The following is a 13,200-nucleotide window of genomic DNA, read 5'->3' on the forward strand; positions in this document are numbered from 1 at the left end:
CTTTGAACTGTTTGACTGTATGTGTTGAGGATCCTGATGGCTAAACGTTTGTGACTGTGATATCGACACTCTGTCTCTGTAGGTGGAGCCCATCTCAGATATTGAGTCAGAAGAGGAGGTGGAGGTGACTGACATCAGCGACGAAGACCCCGACGACCGGGGCGACGAGTACGACCTCTTCTCCCCCCGACACCCCCGGCCTCACCCCCACCACCCCAACGGGACCTCCTCCCACCCACACCCCCACGACGAGGACCTGGATGAGGATGTCTTCAAGGCCCCCGCACCCCCTCCTCCAGGCCTGCTGCCCTTCTTCACCTCCCACCCCCACCGCGGACCTCCCACCCTGAAGAGTGAGCCGGCCGAGCCAGGCGACACCCCCCCTCCCCAGTCCCCCGCCCAGGGGCAGACCAAGTGCATTCCACTCAAGCTGCGCTTCAAACGGCGCTGGAGTGAAGACCAACGAATGGAGGCCATGGAAGAGCAGGATGACAAGAAAGTACGAGGGGAGAAGGAGAGGGAAAGAGAGACGGAGAAGAATGGAGGGATGCAGGAGAACGGGGCTGGCAGCGCCCCCAGTCCCCCAGCCCTGGGGGGGTATGAGTGTTCCCTTCCGTTGGCTCAGAGGGGGTGAACCAGGACCTGCACCAGGCCACCGCCCAACTGTCACTGGAGAACAAGGACTGCTGATGCTGATCCACACACACATAGGGATACATAGAAACACTAATGCTAGCAGACAGTGGTGGTTTAGGACAGTGTAAATGACTCCTGAGGTCCTCCTGCCACTCTGACAGACAGACAGTTCTCTCCTAACTCAAACTAAACCTGGGCCTAATCAAACTCCAAACCCTGATGCAGTCCACACCCTCCTCCCAAAGCCCTTACCTTCTACTGTAATGAGACCCCTCCCTCAGAGACTGTTGAAGAAGAGAGGGGACTTTTGCCCAGGCTCAGTGACTTAAACCAGGGGCAGAACCAGAGGGGACGCTACTCTCTGCTTGTGTCTGGATGGAAGCCCCAAGCCAGTTTCCTGTCCAGCCCACTGTCAGCCTCATATCCAGCCTCCAGCCCAGCACTGCCCCACATCTCCTGACCCAGCTCTTTTGCCTCACCTTTCCTGCCTTCTGGCCCCCCCTCTAGGGTTAGTCTGTCTTTCTCCTCAGGGGACCCCAACTCAGACAGCCCAGCCCCCTGGCTTTCCAGCGCTGCAGACATGGAGGATGAGATTTCTCCCGTTTTATTTTTGTATAGAGATGAAGACGGGGCTTCTACAAGTGCCTGTACCTGTATCAGTGAGAGAGAGAGAGATAAGACTGAGAGGAGGAGAGCCTGGGTGTAAGAGTATGACCCTGAAGAAGGCACAGTGATGCCGAAACGTTGGTGATTTACCCAATAAATGACCGGGAGTTTATACATAGTGTGAGACTCTCTCTATTATTTATGTAATAGTATCCCCCCCGTTCTTACCCATAACAGACACACAGGAAAGTTGGGCTGTCGATTGGGGGCTGTGGAACCTAGTCGTGGTAAACTGGCAGACTCCTTCTCGCAACACTGGCCACTCCACTCAGGGATGCCACAGACACACACCAGCTGCTGGGAAAACGGACAGTGGACAGGACTTTGGGACATGGAGGCTTTGCTCTTGGACTGCTACTGAAGGGTACTGCTATTCAACACACACTTTATTTCTCTCTAACACTCCTCTGTCATCACTTTTGTACTTTCCTCTCTTTCTGTAATCTTTTCTCTCTCTCTCCTACTTCCTTTGTTTTGTGGACCTGAAAGATCCTGATCTAAATGAGAGAAGGGAGAGGGTGGAGGATCAACGGAGGGGTAGGGAGCAGTGGCTCGGTTGTTAGATGACAGAGAGGAACAGCGAGGGGACCATTGGGAGGGGGAGAGAGCTCTCCTATGGAAAAGGAGAGTGAGGGGTCCAGTATCTTTTAACTGTTGGCTTAGCCTAGCATATCCTAGCTTAGCCTTGTCTATCCCATGGCAGGGCAGAAGCAAGGGCCACCTGCACAGAATCCTAGTTCACCAGCTCCACCCAAATCCCTTACTCCTGTTCTATCAACCATAGTCTCATAGTGTTAACTAAACCAGCAGAATACGCACACAACACCGCATATGCAAGCACACCTGTAGACACACATACACACACACACACACACACACACATACATACATACATACATATACACACACACACACACACACACTGCCTCTCTATGCCTTGTTTTATAGTGTGTTTTAAACTCTTTACAAGAGTCTTAGTAAAAAATAAAACGAGAAAGTCCTACTGAGATATGCACACTCATATAAACTATATATTTATACACTGAACAAAAACATAAATGCAACATGTAAAGTGTTGGTCCCATGTTTCATGAGCTGAAGTAAAAGATCCCAGACATTTTCCATACACACAAAAAGCTTGTTCCTCTCAAATTTTGTGCACACATTTGTTTACATCCCTGTTAGTGAGCATTTCTCCTTTGCCAAGATAATCCATCCAGCTGACAGGTGTGGCATATCAAGAAGCTGATTAAACGGCATGATCATTACACAGGTGCACCTTGTGCATGGGGTCCATTAAAGGCCACTCTAAAATGTGCAGTTTTGTCACACAACACAATGCCACAGATGTCTCAAGTTTTGAGGGAGTGTGAAATTGGCATACTGACTGCAGGAATGTCCACCAGAGCTGTTACCAGAGAATTGAATGTTAATTTCTCTGCCATAAGCCGCTCCAACGTCATTTTAGAGAATTTGGCAGTACGTCCAACCGGCCTCACAACCGCAGACCACGTGTATGGCGTCGTGTGGACAAGCAGTTTGCTGATGTCAATGTTGTGAACAGAGGTGCCCCATGGTGGCGGTGGGGTTATGGTATGGGCAGGCATAAACTACGGACAACGAATACAATTACATTTTATTGATGGCAATTTGAATGCATAGAGACACCGATTGCCCATTGTCGTGCCATTCATCCACTGCCATCCCCTCATGTTTCAGCATAATGCACTGCTCCATGTCGCAAGGATCTGTATACGGTTCCTGGAAGCTGAAAATGTCCCAGTTCTTCCATGGCCTGCATACTCACCAGATGTCACGCGTTGAGCATGTTTGGGATGCTCTGGATCGACGTCTTCGACAGCGTGTTCCAGTTCCCGCCAAGATCCAACAACTTTGCACGGCCATTGAAGAGGAGTGGGACAACATTCCACAGGCCACAATCAACAGCCTGATCAACTCTATGCTACCTTTTTTCTTTAAAGGTATCTGACGAATCGATGAGTATCTCTATTCCCAGTCATGTGAAGTCCATAGATTAGGACCAAATTCATGTAAATTGACTGATTTCCTTCTATGAACTGTAACCCAGTAAAATATTTTAAATCGTTGCATGTTACGTTTATATTTTTTCTCAGTATATATTATATATGAAATTCCAAACTGATATAAAAAACTAAAACAACATGCCATTTAATGAAATGACAGATTCGGGATGTTTTTGTAAGTGATTCGTTCTGGTAGGCGAAGGGAGAGAATATCCTGTTTCAGGTAAACTTCCTTAGGGGAGGGAGACAACGGGATGGGTAGGAGTCCAAATGTTTTGTTATGACCAAGGGACAACAAACGACACAGGAGAGACAGACAAAATGATGAAAATAATGAGAATCATGAAAGAACTGCATTGTAGTACACTGAATATATACAGCAGTTGTCATTTGAACATGACTATTCTGTCTGCCATCACGGTCCGCTACTCCCTCTCAGCTTGTAGAAGACCTGACCACCGTCACCTGTCCCCAGTCTCCCTCTGGGCTGGTCTCACCTTGATAATGCACCTCTATGGGGACCTCACCTCACTAATGGACCTCACAACTCACCTCCGGCCCCAGTGGGGGTGAATGAGCTCAGGGTTAGTCAGGACTGGGGATTTTAGTCGATGACAAATCCTGTCATTTCTCAGCTCTACCCAGTTAATCCGGTTATCTAAAGCGGACAGTTTACTAATCGTGACTGCATTAGCTATATTCCCAGCAGGTTGGTGGAGGCTGAGGTTGATGATTGCTGTACAGATAACAGTGGAGGCTGGAAAGATGACGTTAGACTTCACCTGGAATACCCTGCCCACTATCTCAAACACACACACACACACAGACTCACATTTCCAAACCCCTCCCACACACTCTGTCCTCACTGTTTTGCTGCTTTGATGTTTTGACATCCTGGAGCATTAGAGGTCTGGAGACTGAGCCAAACGGCCCTCTGATTGGCTCAGGGCAATCAAAGACTTGACCAACCGGTAAGAACTCTAACAGGGGCCTCTGGGATGGCAGGCCTCCAGACGGGCAGGTGTGTGGCTGAGCAAGTCACAATCATTGGACTACTGTTATTGTCCATCCTGGTGGTGTTGTATATGTGACCACACACACACACTCTCTGTCCCCTTCCCTCACCTCCACCTCACCCTGTGTCTATTGAAACTGACAGCTGCCTTATAAACTACTCATCATATCTAAGCAACAGACTGGGCATTATTCTGCTTGTTCTCTTTTTTTCTCTGCTTCACTCTTCATCCCTCTTTCTCTCTATTGCCAGCATTGTCTGTCTACCTGACTGTTAACTGCAGCGTGATCTTTTATCAGGATGGTGTGGGATGGTAATTCCCAGGTCTCATGTCTGAGTCGGCAGTCAGGAGAAAGTGTAGAAGGATAACATTTCTTTAGCAAAGATTAAAAATACCCTCAATGTTCTTTTCCTTTCTGATGTCGATATTGCTGTTTATTATTGTTGTTGTTATTGTTATGGTTGGATTACTTACCTCCCCATCCTTCTCATTATTAGTCCATGGTTGAGTTACTACTGCTTTAGGGTTGTTGTGAACTGTACATCACACTGTCGTCGTGACGTAGACCTCTCCTCCATGCTTCTGTTTTGACCCCCTACCAGCTCCTGTCCCCTCCTCAGTCTTTCATGTGGTTTTAACATTTGTAATATAAACTAAAGTGTAATATTCATTCTGAGAGGGGTTGTTATGGCGACAGAGAAGAGGTTGGCAGGGGGGGGGTTATTGGGGAGGGAGGGTGGAGGGGGATACGTATGATTTGATCTTGTCATGTATTGTCATTTCTATTTTACAATGTTACTTTCTCTCTTGGTCTTGTATATTTTTTTTCATTTTGGGGATTGTTTCATTTAAAAGAAAAACAGATTTGTATTGTTTTACTATGTAAAGGTCCCCCCCCCCATGCGGTTATATAACACTCAAACAGAGGGATGAGATTTAATACCATGATGTAACATTGAATTTCTCTTTAATTCTTTTGTTTGTTTTTCAAACTTGTCATTAAGCTGTAATCAGGGTTAATTAAAACTGGTTATAAACCAATACCCTCGTCTGTTGTTTGTTTACGTCTGCTGGATGTTTATAAACAAATACATGAATGAAGTAGCGTTGTGGTGCCTGGTGGGAAATTTCCAGTCCATGGATGTTTATCAACAACATATTAACCTCTAGTCCTCTAGTCTTCTCAGTCAGTCAGTACTAATCAATATTCTGTCTGACATCCCCAGCTCTCATCTCTAATTACATGACTGACAGGACAGGAATTCACATCACCAAGACATTCCCATTATGAGACATTAATTGAAATTCTTCAAGGATCAATGGGTATAAATCATTGTTAGTAATTACCAGTGAACAGCAGTATATCTTCCAGATTGTGCCTATAAACATGTAGATGTACCAAGTAGTGTCTAATTGATACTCCCCTGTGCTGGTGATCAATTCAGAATGTATATACTGTACAGTGTGTCAGTCCCTCCTTCCCTCCCCAGGACTGGACTGGAGACAGAACAGAGGGGACAGGCCAGCCTGGGCCTCAGCTCCACTGATGGAGAGTTGCAGAGTTCTCGCTATCTCTCAGCTTTATTTGCTCAGAGATGGTGATGAGGAAAAGCACTTTGTCCGTGGCGTTGCTGCCCACTCGTCCGCCTAATGCTCCCATACTGTATGTGGCTGTGGTGTTGCTGCCCACTCGTCCGCCTGTATGTGGCTGTGGCGTTGCTGCCCACTCGTCCGCCTAATGCTCCCATACTGTATGTGGCTGTGGCGTTGCTGCCCACTCGTCCGCCTAATGCTCCCATACTGTATGTGGCTGTGGTGTTGCTGCCCACTTGTCCGCCTAATGCTCCCATACTGTATGTGGCTGTGGCGTTGCTGCCCACTCGTCCGCCTAATGCTCCCATACTGTATGTGGCTGTGGTGCACATATACCTTTTAGCGTGACGTCGGTCGCTCATCTAAAGAGAAGGGAGGAGATGGAGAAGGATGGACGGAGTAATGGAAAGGAGAGATGGAGCCAATGGTAACATGTCACAAGTCTTCTGTCATTAAAGTAACTGTCCAGTGAAAATCCCACTTAAATATTCTGTTAACTCACAACCAAATAATGTTGATTCATTCTATACTTTTAATTGTGGCCAAAGCATAAATTGGAGGGGAAAAAAACACTTCAAAAACCCCAACTCAAACTTATCTCAAACAGACCGTTTGCTATTTCCTCATAGAACATGTTATGTTGGTTCATTATGCTAAACAGTGGTCTACTCGTGTTTATATTTTAAATGACTTTTTAACATACTTCATTACCGATTTTTGGAAGGAAAACGGTTTCCCTCATATTGTAATTAATTATTGTTCCTATTTCATGGAAATCTGGAAATTCTGAACAGTTACTGCATAAGGCTGCCATAACAATAATGTAATACAGTCGTCAGATGGTCAAGTAGTATAGTATTTTCTGTGTTGTCAGATGGTCAAGTAGTATAGTATTTTCTGTGTTGTCAGATGGTCAAGTAGTATAGTATTTTCTGTGTTGTCAGATGGTCAGGTAGTGTAGTCTATTCTGTGTTGTCAGATGGTCAGGTAGTGTAGTCTATTCTGTGTTGTCAGATGGTCAGGTAGTGTAGTCTATTCTGTGTTGTCAGATGGTCAGGTAGTGTAGTCTATTCTGTGTTGTCAGATGGTCAGGTAGTGTAGTCTATTCTGTGTTGTCAGATGGTCAGGTAGTGTAGTCTCGTCTGTGTTGTCAGGTAGTGTAGTCTATTCTGTGTTCTCAGATGGTCAAGTAGTGTAGTCTATTCTGTGTTGTCAGGAGGTGTAGTCTTTCAGACACCCAGATGGGGAACCCAGGTGACAGGTGCTTAACACACACAGATGTTCACTTCACGTGGAGGGGGAGATGGAGGAGGAGAAAAGAGTGGAGACCACAGGAACCACGTCGCTCTCGCACCTGCACCACTTTGCCCGCTTGCTCTTATCCAGCGCATGCTTTCGCGGAAACCTGCATGCCCCTACACACACTCAGACACACACACTCAGACACTCACATACTATGCATGCATTCATACAACCACACACATACCATATGCACTATGCATATACACACATTCCCAATCCTGTATGTTTACACACATACTCACACACACATACAATGTGCAGACATACAATACACTGCCTGCACACACTCCGACATAGTGAGCAGCACAGTGCGCCTGGCTCCACCCCAGCCACATCCTCTCCTGTACAGAGAAGAGCTGCTCTACTGAACCACAACACAGGCAGTCACAACTGAGAAAGTGACAGTTTCTCACACCTCCTCTGCTGGTAGGTAGGTTCATCTACATTCACTACAAGGTTCAGTTCCAGATCATCTGGCTGTTTCAGTTCCAGTTCCAAATCAGTTGATGAACTTGAACCCAACTTGTTCATGTTTTATTTTATTGCATTAGTTAATTTATGTGAATGCGTTAGTTATACTGTACAACATCTAAAGCTGATGGAAGACATGAGAACTAGAAGACTGTTAGAACAGGTACGTATCCGTTTTTGATGTAAACGGTGTCATTATCAGAAGCATATCCCCCTCTGCTGTGTGAAATGAGTACTGCAGGCAAACACAAACTCAGTCAAACTGCCCCAAAATGTACACATAATTATGCTAAAATGTCTTGACTAAAACTATTTTGGATTGAAACTGTACTGGAGTGTTTTAGCCTACTGTACTTTGATAACAGGTTATGGTTACAGACATACTGTACCAAGGCCCTGCCACTACTTCAATTAACCCCTTCAGTAGTAATAAGACTATGTCATCAAATAGCAGATCAACAGATTCATTCAAAGCAGTAACCTCAGCCATGCACATGTCATCACCCATATACCTAGCCTGGGTACCAGTCTTTTTAGCTACCATTCCACTCCTTGCCACTCTAGTCAAAGATCTTAGGCAAATGAAAGGAGTGTCAAGGAGTGGTATGTAATAGCTGAACAGAGATCCAGACTACCATAGGTTACTGGTTACCTCAAATTGTCCCTCACTCATAAAGTGTGGAATGTGTTGACAAGGGGCTCTTACATAGGAACAGAGTCTCAGTGTTGACTCGTATATGACATGTATCCCTGCCACAGCTGAACGGTGTCCTGTTACTGTGTCAGTAATGCAGCTGACACACAGGGCCCACTGTACTGTATGTTATGGATCGGATAGCAGTTGGCCTCTTTTACCACCTCTGTTAGCGTTTAACCATGCTATTATGTTCCGCTCGCAGTGTGCTGTCGTTTGTGTAGCCTTTCATCAATGTCATGTAGTGGTAGCAAATCACTGACAAACACTCTCCAGTCCACCTTAGGTTTAGTTTAGAAGGGGATAAAACGTGTTTATTTTTTGACTATTTGGGGATTTCTATTCGCTGAGTGAAGAGAAAATGTTTTTTTAAATGCTGCTGTTGTTCATGAAATGGCTTCTGTCACGGATCTCTCACCAATTAGTCGCAGCGTTCTCTCTGTGAGAGGCTGTCACACACACTCTCTCTCTCTCTCTAGACCATTGGATTCATATCTTTATCCATACATACTGTAGCCTTTCCTCATATCAACTGTAACTACAGTATCAGATGAGACAGGACAGACCAACCAACCAGGAGTGTGTTCCCTGTCTTTCTCAAACCCTTTACAGTTTAACAGGGTTTTTACGGGATTATTGATCAGACTAATGAGCCCTAATGGTCCTGGCTGTGTGGGGAGTGTTGTGTTGGGAGGGGTGTGGTTTGCTTGAGCGGAGAGAAGCTGTGGAGTTTGCTGTGTCTCCAGGAATAGGCTCAGTCTCTACTGACATGCAATATACACTATGAGCCTGATAGGAATGCTGTCCCTCTGTCGAAAGCTGAAGGTGCACAATGTAGAAATAGAGCATATAGATCCAAAAGAGCACACATCCACTTAATGATGTGGGCTTTTTAAGGTTGCTGTGTGATGTTGGCTCTATGTGTTGCATTGCTGTGGTAACTGGAGCCTCCTTGGCCCTGAGGATCTTCTTGCTCTTGTGCAGACAAGCAGCATAGAAATTGGGTTTATAGAACGGATAAGTGAAGCGTGATTGCATTGCATAAGCAGTTTGGCAGGAACACAATGTTCTGTTTCTAAGGTAACCAGGGACCTGTAGCCCCAGGTATCCTCTCACATCAGGGGAGTTGGTTACCCAGGTGTAATAGGAGGCAGGAAATAGGTCACAGGAAACAGGTAACAGCTTCAAGCCTTCCTTCAGTCCACCCTATAGAGAATGATAGAGGCCTCTAGTGGCCAAAATGATGTATTAGCATGACCAGCTCCATTGAGTGCTTCCAACATTTGAATGTCGTCAACTGGGTGGGACTTCCAACCTCATTGGCTGATCCCTCCTGATGACCCGGTTGGAATCATGTCCAACCGGGTCATTAGGAGGGGTTAGCCAATCGTGAAGAAGAAAATGGACCACTTTAGCCTCAGTGGCGCTGCCCATGCTGTCACAGACACTGTAATTGCACAGATACAAAGATGAGTCCACCCACACCTCCATTCCTGTGGCTCAAAAGATGTTTCCTTTCTTGGGAAATGTACCGCTAATCCTCTTCCTTGTATCTCTCCCTAGGCCTGGAAACATTGTTGTTTTTTACCTGGAAACCTTGTTAATGACTGTGATGGCATAGGGTCCTAAGTCATTGGTGTTGGGTCCGGAGACAGGAATTAGAGGTTAGAGGTTAGGGGTTATGCTACTGTGAGTGTCTGCGGTATTACAAGAGCCAGAGCTGTCAGACATTCCATCGGTCTGCCTGTGCAGTGTGGGTTACTGCTAGGGGTGAGGAGGTGGGGTGTTGGTTGGGGGTCACCTTAGCATTTAAGTGTATTACTGTATTATGTTCTAATGTTATATAAACTCTGTAGGAGCATACAAACAGTGAAATACACTAATTGCATACAGAGAGATTAATTTACCAATACCGTTACGCATCACTGTATAGTCATAGTGCATTTTCAGATACTACATACTTGGTTCTTGAACTCTCCATCAGTAAGAACATTGATGATGTGTTCTGTCTGTATCCAATGGAACATCTCATGGTAAATACCAGTGACAGTGAGAGCTGGAGATGGTTTAAAAGGGCATAGCTGTTGGATGGCTTGTCATAACTATGAGGTTACAAGGTTAGACTCTTGACATTTACTGGTCAAAGGTTGTTTGTTTAGGCCTCCTGGTTAAGAAGCAGGCCGTGTATACTGAGACGAAAGAAACTAACTAAAACAAAGAAAGAAAAACTGAAAAGAGTACAGCTAGTGTGATTCATTCAGGCTAGCCTGAATCCACAATAAAAAGTCCTCTTCTATCCTACCTTATATGGGCCTGCATATTATTCCAACTTTCAGTACAAATAATGGTAGTCCTCTAGTGTAGTGAATATATGTAGCCACCTCCACATGCATTTCAGTTTACACTGAATGGCTGAATAGGGATTTGTCCTCCTCTTTCTATTGGCTTCATACCACAGTATTATTATTACCCCCCCCCCCCCCCCCCCAGGACCCAAAACTCAGCAGGGGGGTTGAGCCTTTGACTTCTGATTGACAGGTCAGTGATGAGGGTATAGAGAGGAGTCGTTGCTGGGGTGAGGGGTCAAGGTCAAAGGTCAGAATCCTGCTGAGAGAGGGAGAGACTTGCTAACGAGGGAAACATTGCACAGCCATGTCGTCATCCACACAGCTCAGGTCTCTCTCTTTCAGTCAACGAACTGCTGACACGTGGCAGGGAAGAGCAAACTTATGTTTGATTACTAACAAGAGTGAATTAATCTATTGATTGGAATTAATTTGAAAATGGTCGATGAACCATGCTAATTACCATGTAAATACACAGTGGGACCACATTTATATTCAACTTTTTTTCTGAAACAGTTTGGGTCCTCAATGGTTTAAATACATTACAAACTGAAACAGATCTGAAACAGTCTCAATTGCTTTTTGTAATAATATAACTCCATTCAAACTATACATTACTGCATATTTTCATATAATCTACCTGTTATTTCCAGAAACTAATAAGAAAGCTAGAGAATGCTATGTCTGCGGTGGAGTTATTATAGCCAAATACTGCTCCCCTGACAGCAGAACTAGAAGTTAACTCATTCTCCAGAGATGGAAAGTAACTAATCAGCAACAGACAGAGACACAGACAGACAGACGTAAACGTTTTTAGACATTATATCACATTGCATTGCTGTCTGTTTACCGCTAGGTGTCTCCCTTCCTGCTCCTTTCTACCTCCTCTCACACACACACGCGATAACACAATCTGCCTCTTTTTACCTGCTGGTGTGTCTTTCAGATTTTTGTGTTGTTTTTGAATCAACATGTATTATTTTGTATAAACAGAGATTCTACTATTTTCATATTTTAATCGTTTACATATGGCATGTGAGGGAACACTAACAGGGGACACCGACATCGAGGACGCTGTGAGAGGCTTCTGCCCAAGCTATCTGTCTCTGCGTGAGTCTGTTTGTCTGTCTACTACAAGAGAAATGAGGATTATGTAATGTTTACTATGTAACTGTCTTTGTTGGCTTGCACAGCCTGGAAAAAAAGAGAAGACTACTCCTCTATATCTCTGTATCTCTGTCACTAAATCAGAATCAAAGGTAAAGACCTCAAACCAAATTTCTCTTTCAAAGGTTTTGCAGAAAAATCTCCAGAACAGTAGGCTACAAAAATGTTATTCATATAGTTTTTCAGAAAATCTGCCAGTGTGCTGTAGGCTAGAAGTCCGTTGTAGTCGTTGTCCTACTGTCTGTCTGTGACTGCCATAGTACTACAGAGGTTCGGCACGCCACTCTTCCATGCAGCCTGACTCTCTCGTACTACCGTACTTGCAGTAAACACTGGTGAGCCGAGTTTACGACAGACCACGCCCCCTTCGTCCAGCTGGTGGCAACATGCGTGATGACATCACCACTGCGTTCGGCCATTGGCTGGGAGAATTCTCCGTCCTGGCCAATCACGCGTTGGCAATTTGACGTCAGCTAAGATCCCCTGTTCATTTTCTAGGGGAGAGGCGGGGCTGAGAATGATCGTCGACGTCAGACAGAGCTGAATTCAGCGCCGTGATTGGCTGTTCGGTGCGAGGTGAGGGTCTGTTGCTGAGAGAAAATAAAGGAGTGTAAATCAGCGAAATGAGAGATACAAAGTAGTGAAAGCGGTGTAATGGCACAACATTTTACACTATAACAATTATAAAGAAAACGAATATCTCAACCATTGAACAAGGAAATGGGCTCGAGAGCAGTAAAACTTTTTAGGACCCCTCTTTCTGAATCACTCTATCCCACTTTCCCCAATTCTTCAGGTCTGCAGAGGGAGTTGACATACTTGCAGAAATCACAGATGAGCTTGTAGTTCTGTAAGTGCTCACACTATCAACGATCTATCTTTTCCTTGGTGTTTTCGTGATAAGAAACGTCCCAGAGCAGACTGTCTAGCCAGGGATGGCCCTTGCGCTGTCAGTTGTGGTAAACGTGCCCCATTATTTTGGAGGGGGGAGGACACCTATGCTATTCTATTGGCTAAACTCTGATTCGGTCCCTCCCTTGGGCCCACCCACACACTGTTCCTATGGTTCCCAATGCCCTTATTGGATACTGTGTAGTTTGGGACTAGGCACCGGCTTGGTCTAATATCCCATAGCCATTCGCCAGAGACACGTGTCAATCATGTGGACTTTGACAGCGGTCCACACCCTTTTCTTTGTGCCGTTCACGCTGGTAGGCTACTGTACCAGTCAGAGATCTGTGATTGGTCAGAGAGGCCAGCTGTTA

General features: G+C 45.3%; 1 pseudogene; it reads left to right on the forward strand.

Annotated features, from left to right (window-relative positions):
- Positions 1 to 5,404, forward strand: part of LOC115119138 (ETS domain-containing transcription factor ERF-like) — an 83,128-nt pseudogene extending 77,724 nt beyond the window's left edge.
- The last annotated feature ends 7,796 nt before the right edge of the window (positions 5,405 to 13,200 follow it).

The sequence above is a fragment of the Oncorhynchus nerka genome, linkage group LG3 (assembly GCF_034236695.1).
Source record: "Oncorhynchus nerka isolate Pitt River linkage group LG3, Oner_Uvic_2.0, whole genome shotgun sequence".
NCBI classification, from domain to species: Eukaryota; Metazoa; Chordata; class Actinopteri; order Salmoniformes; family Salmonidae; genus Oncorhynchus; species Oncorhynchus nerka.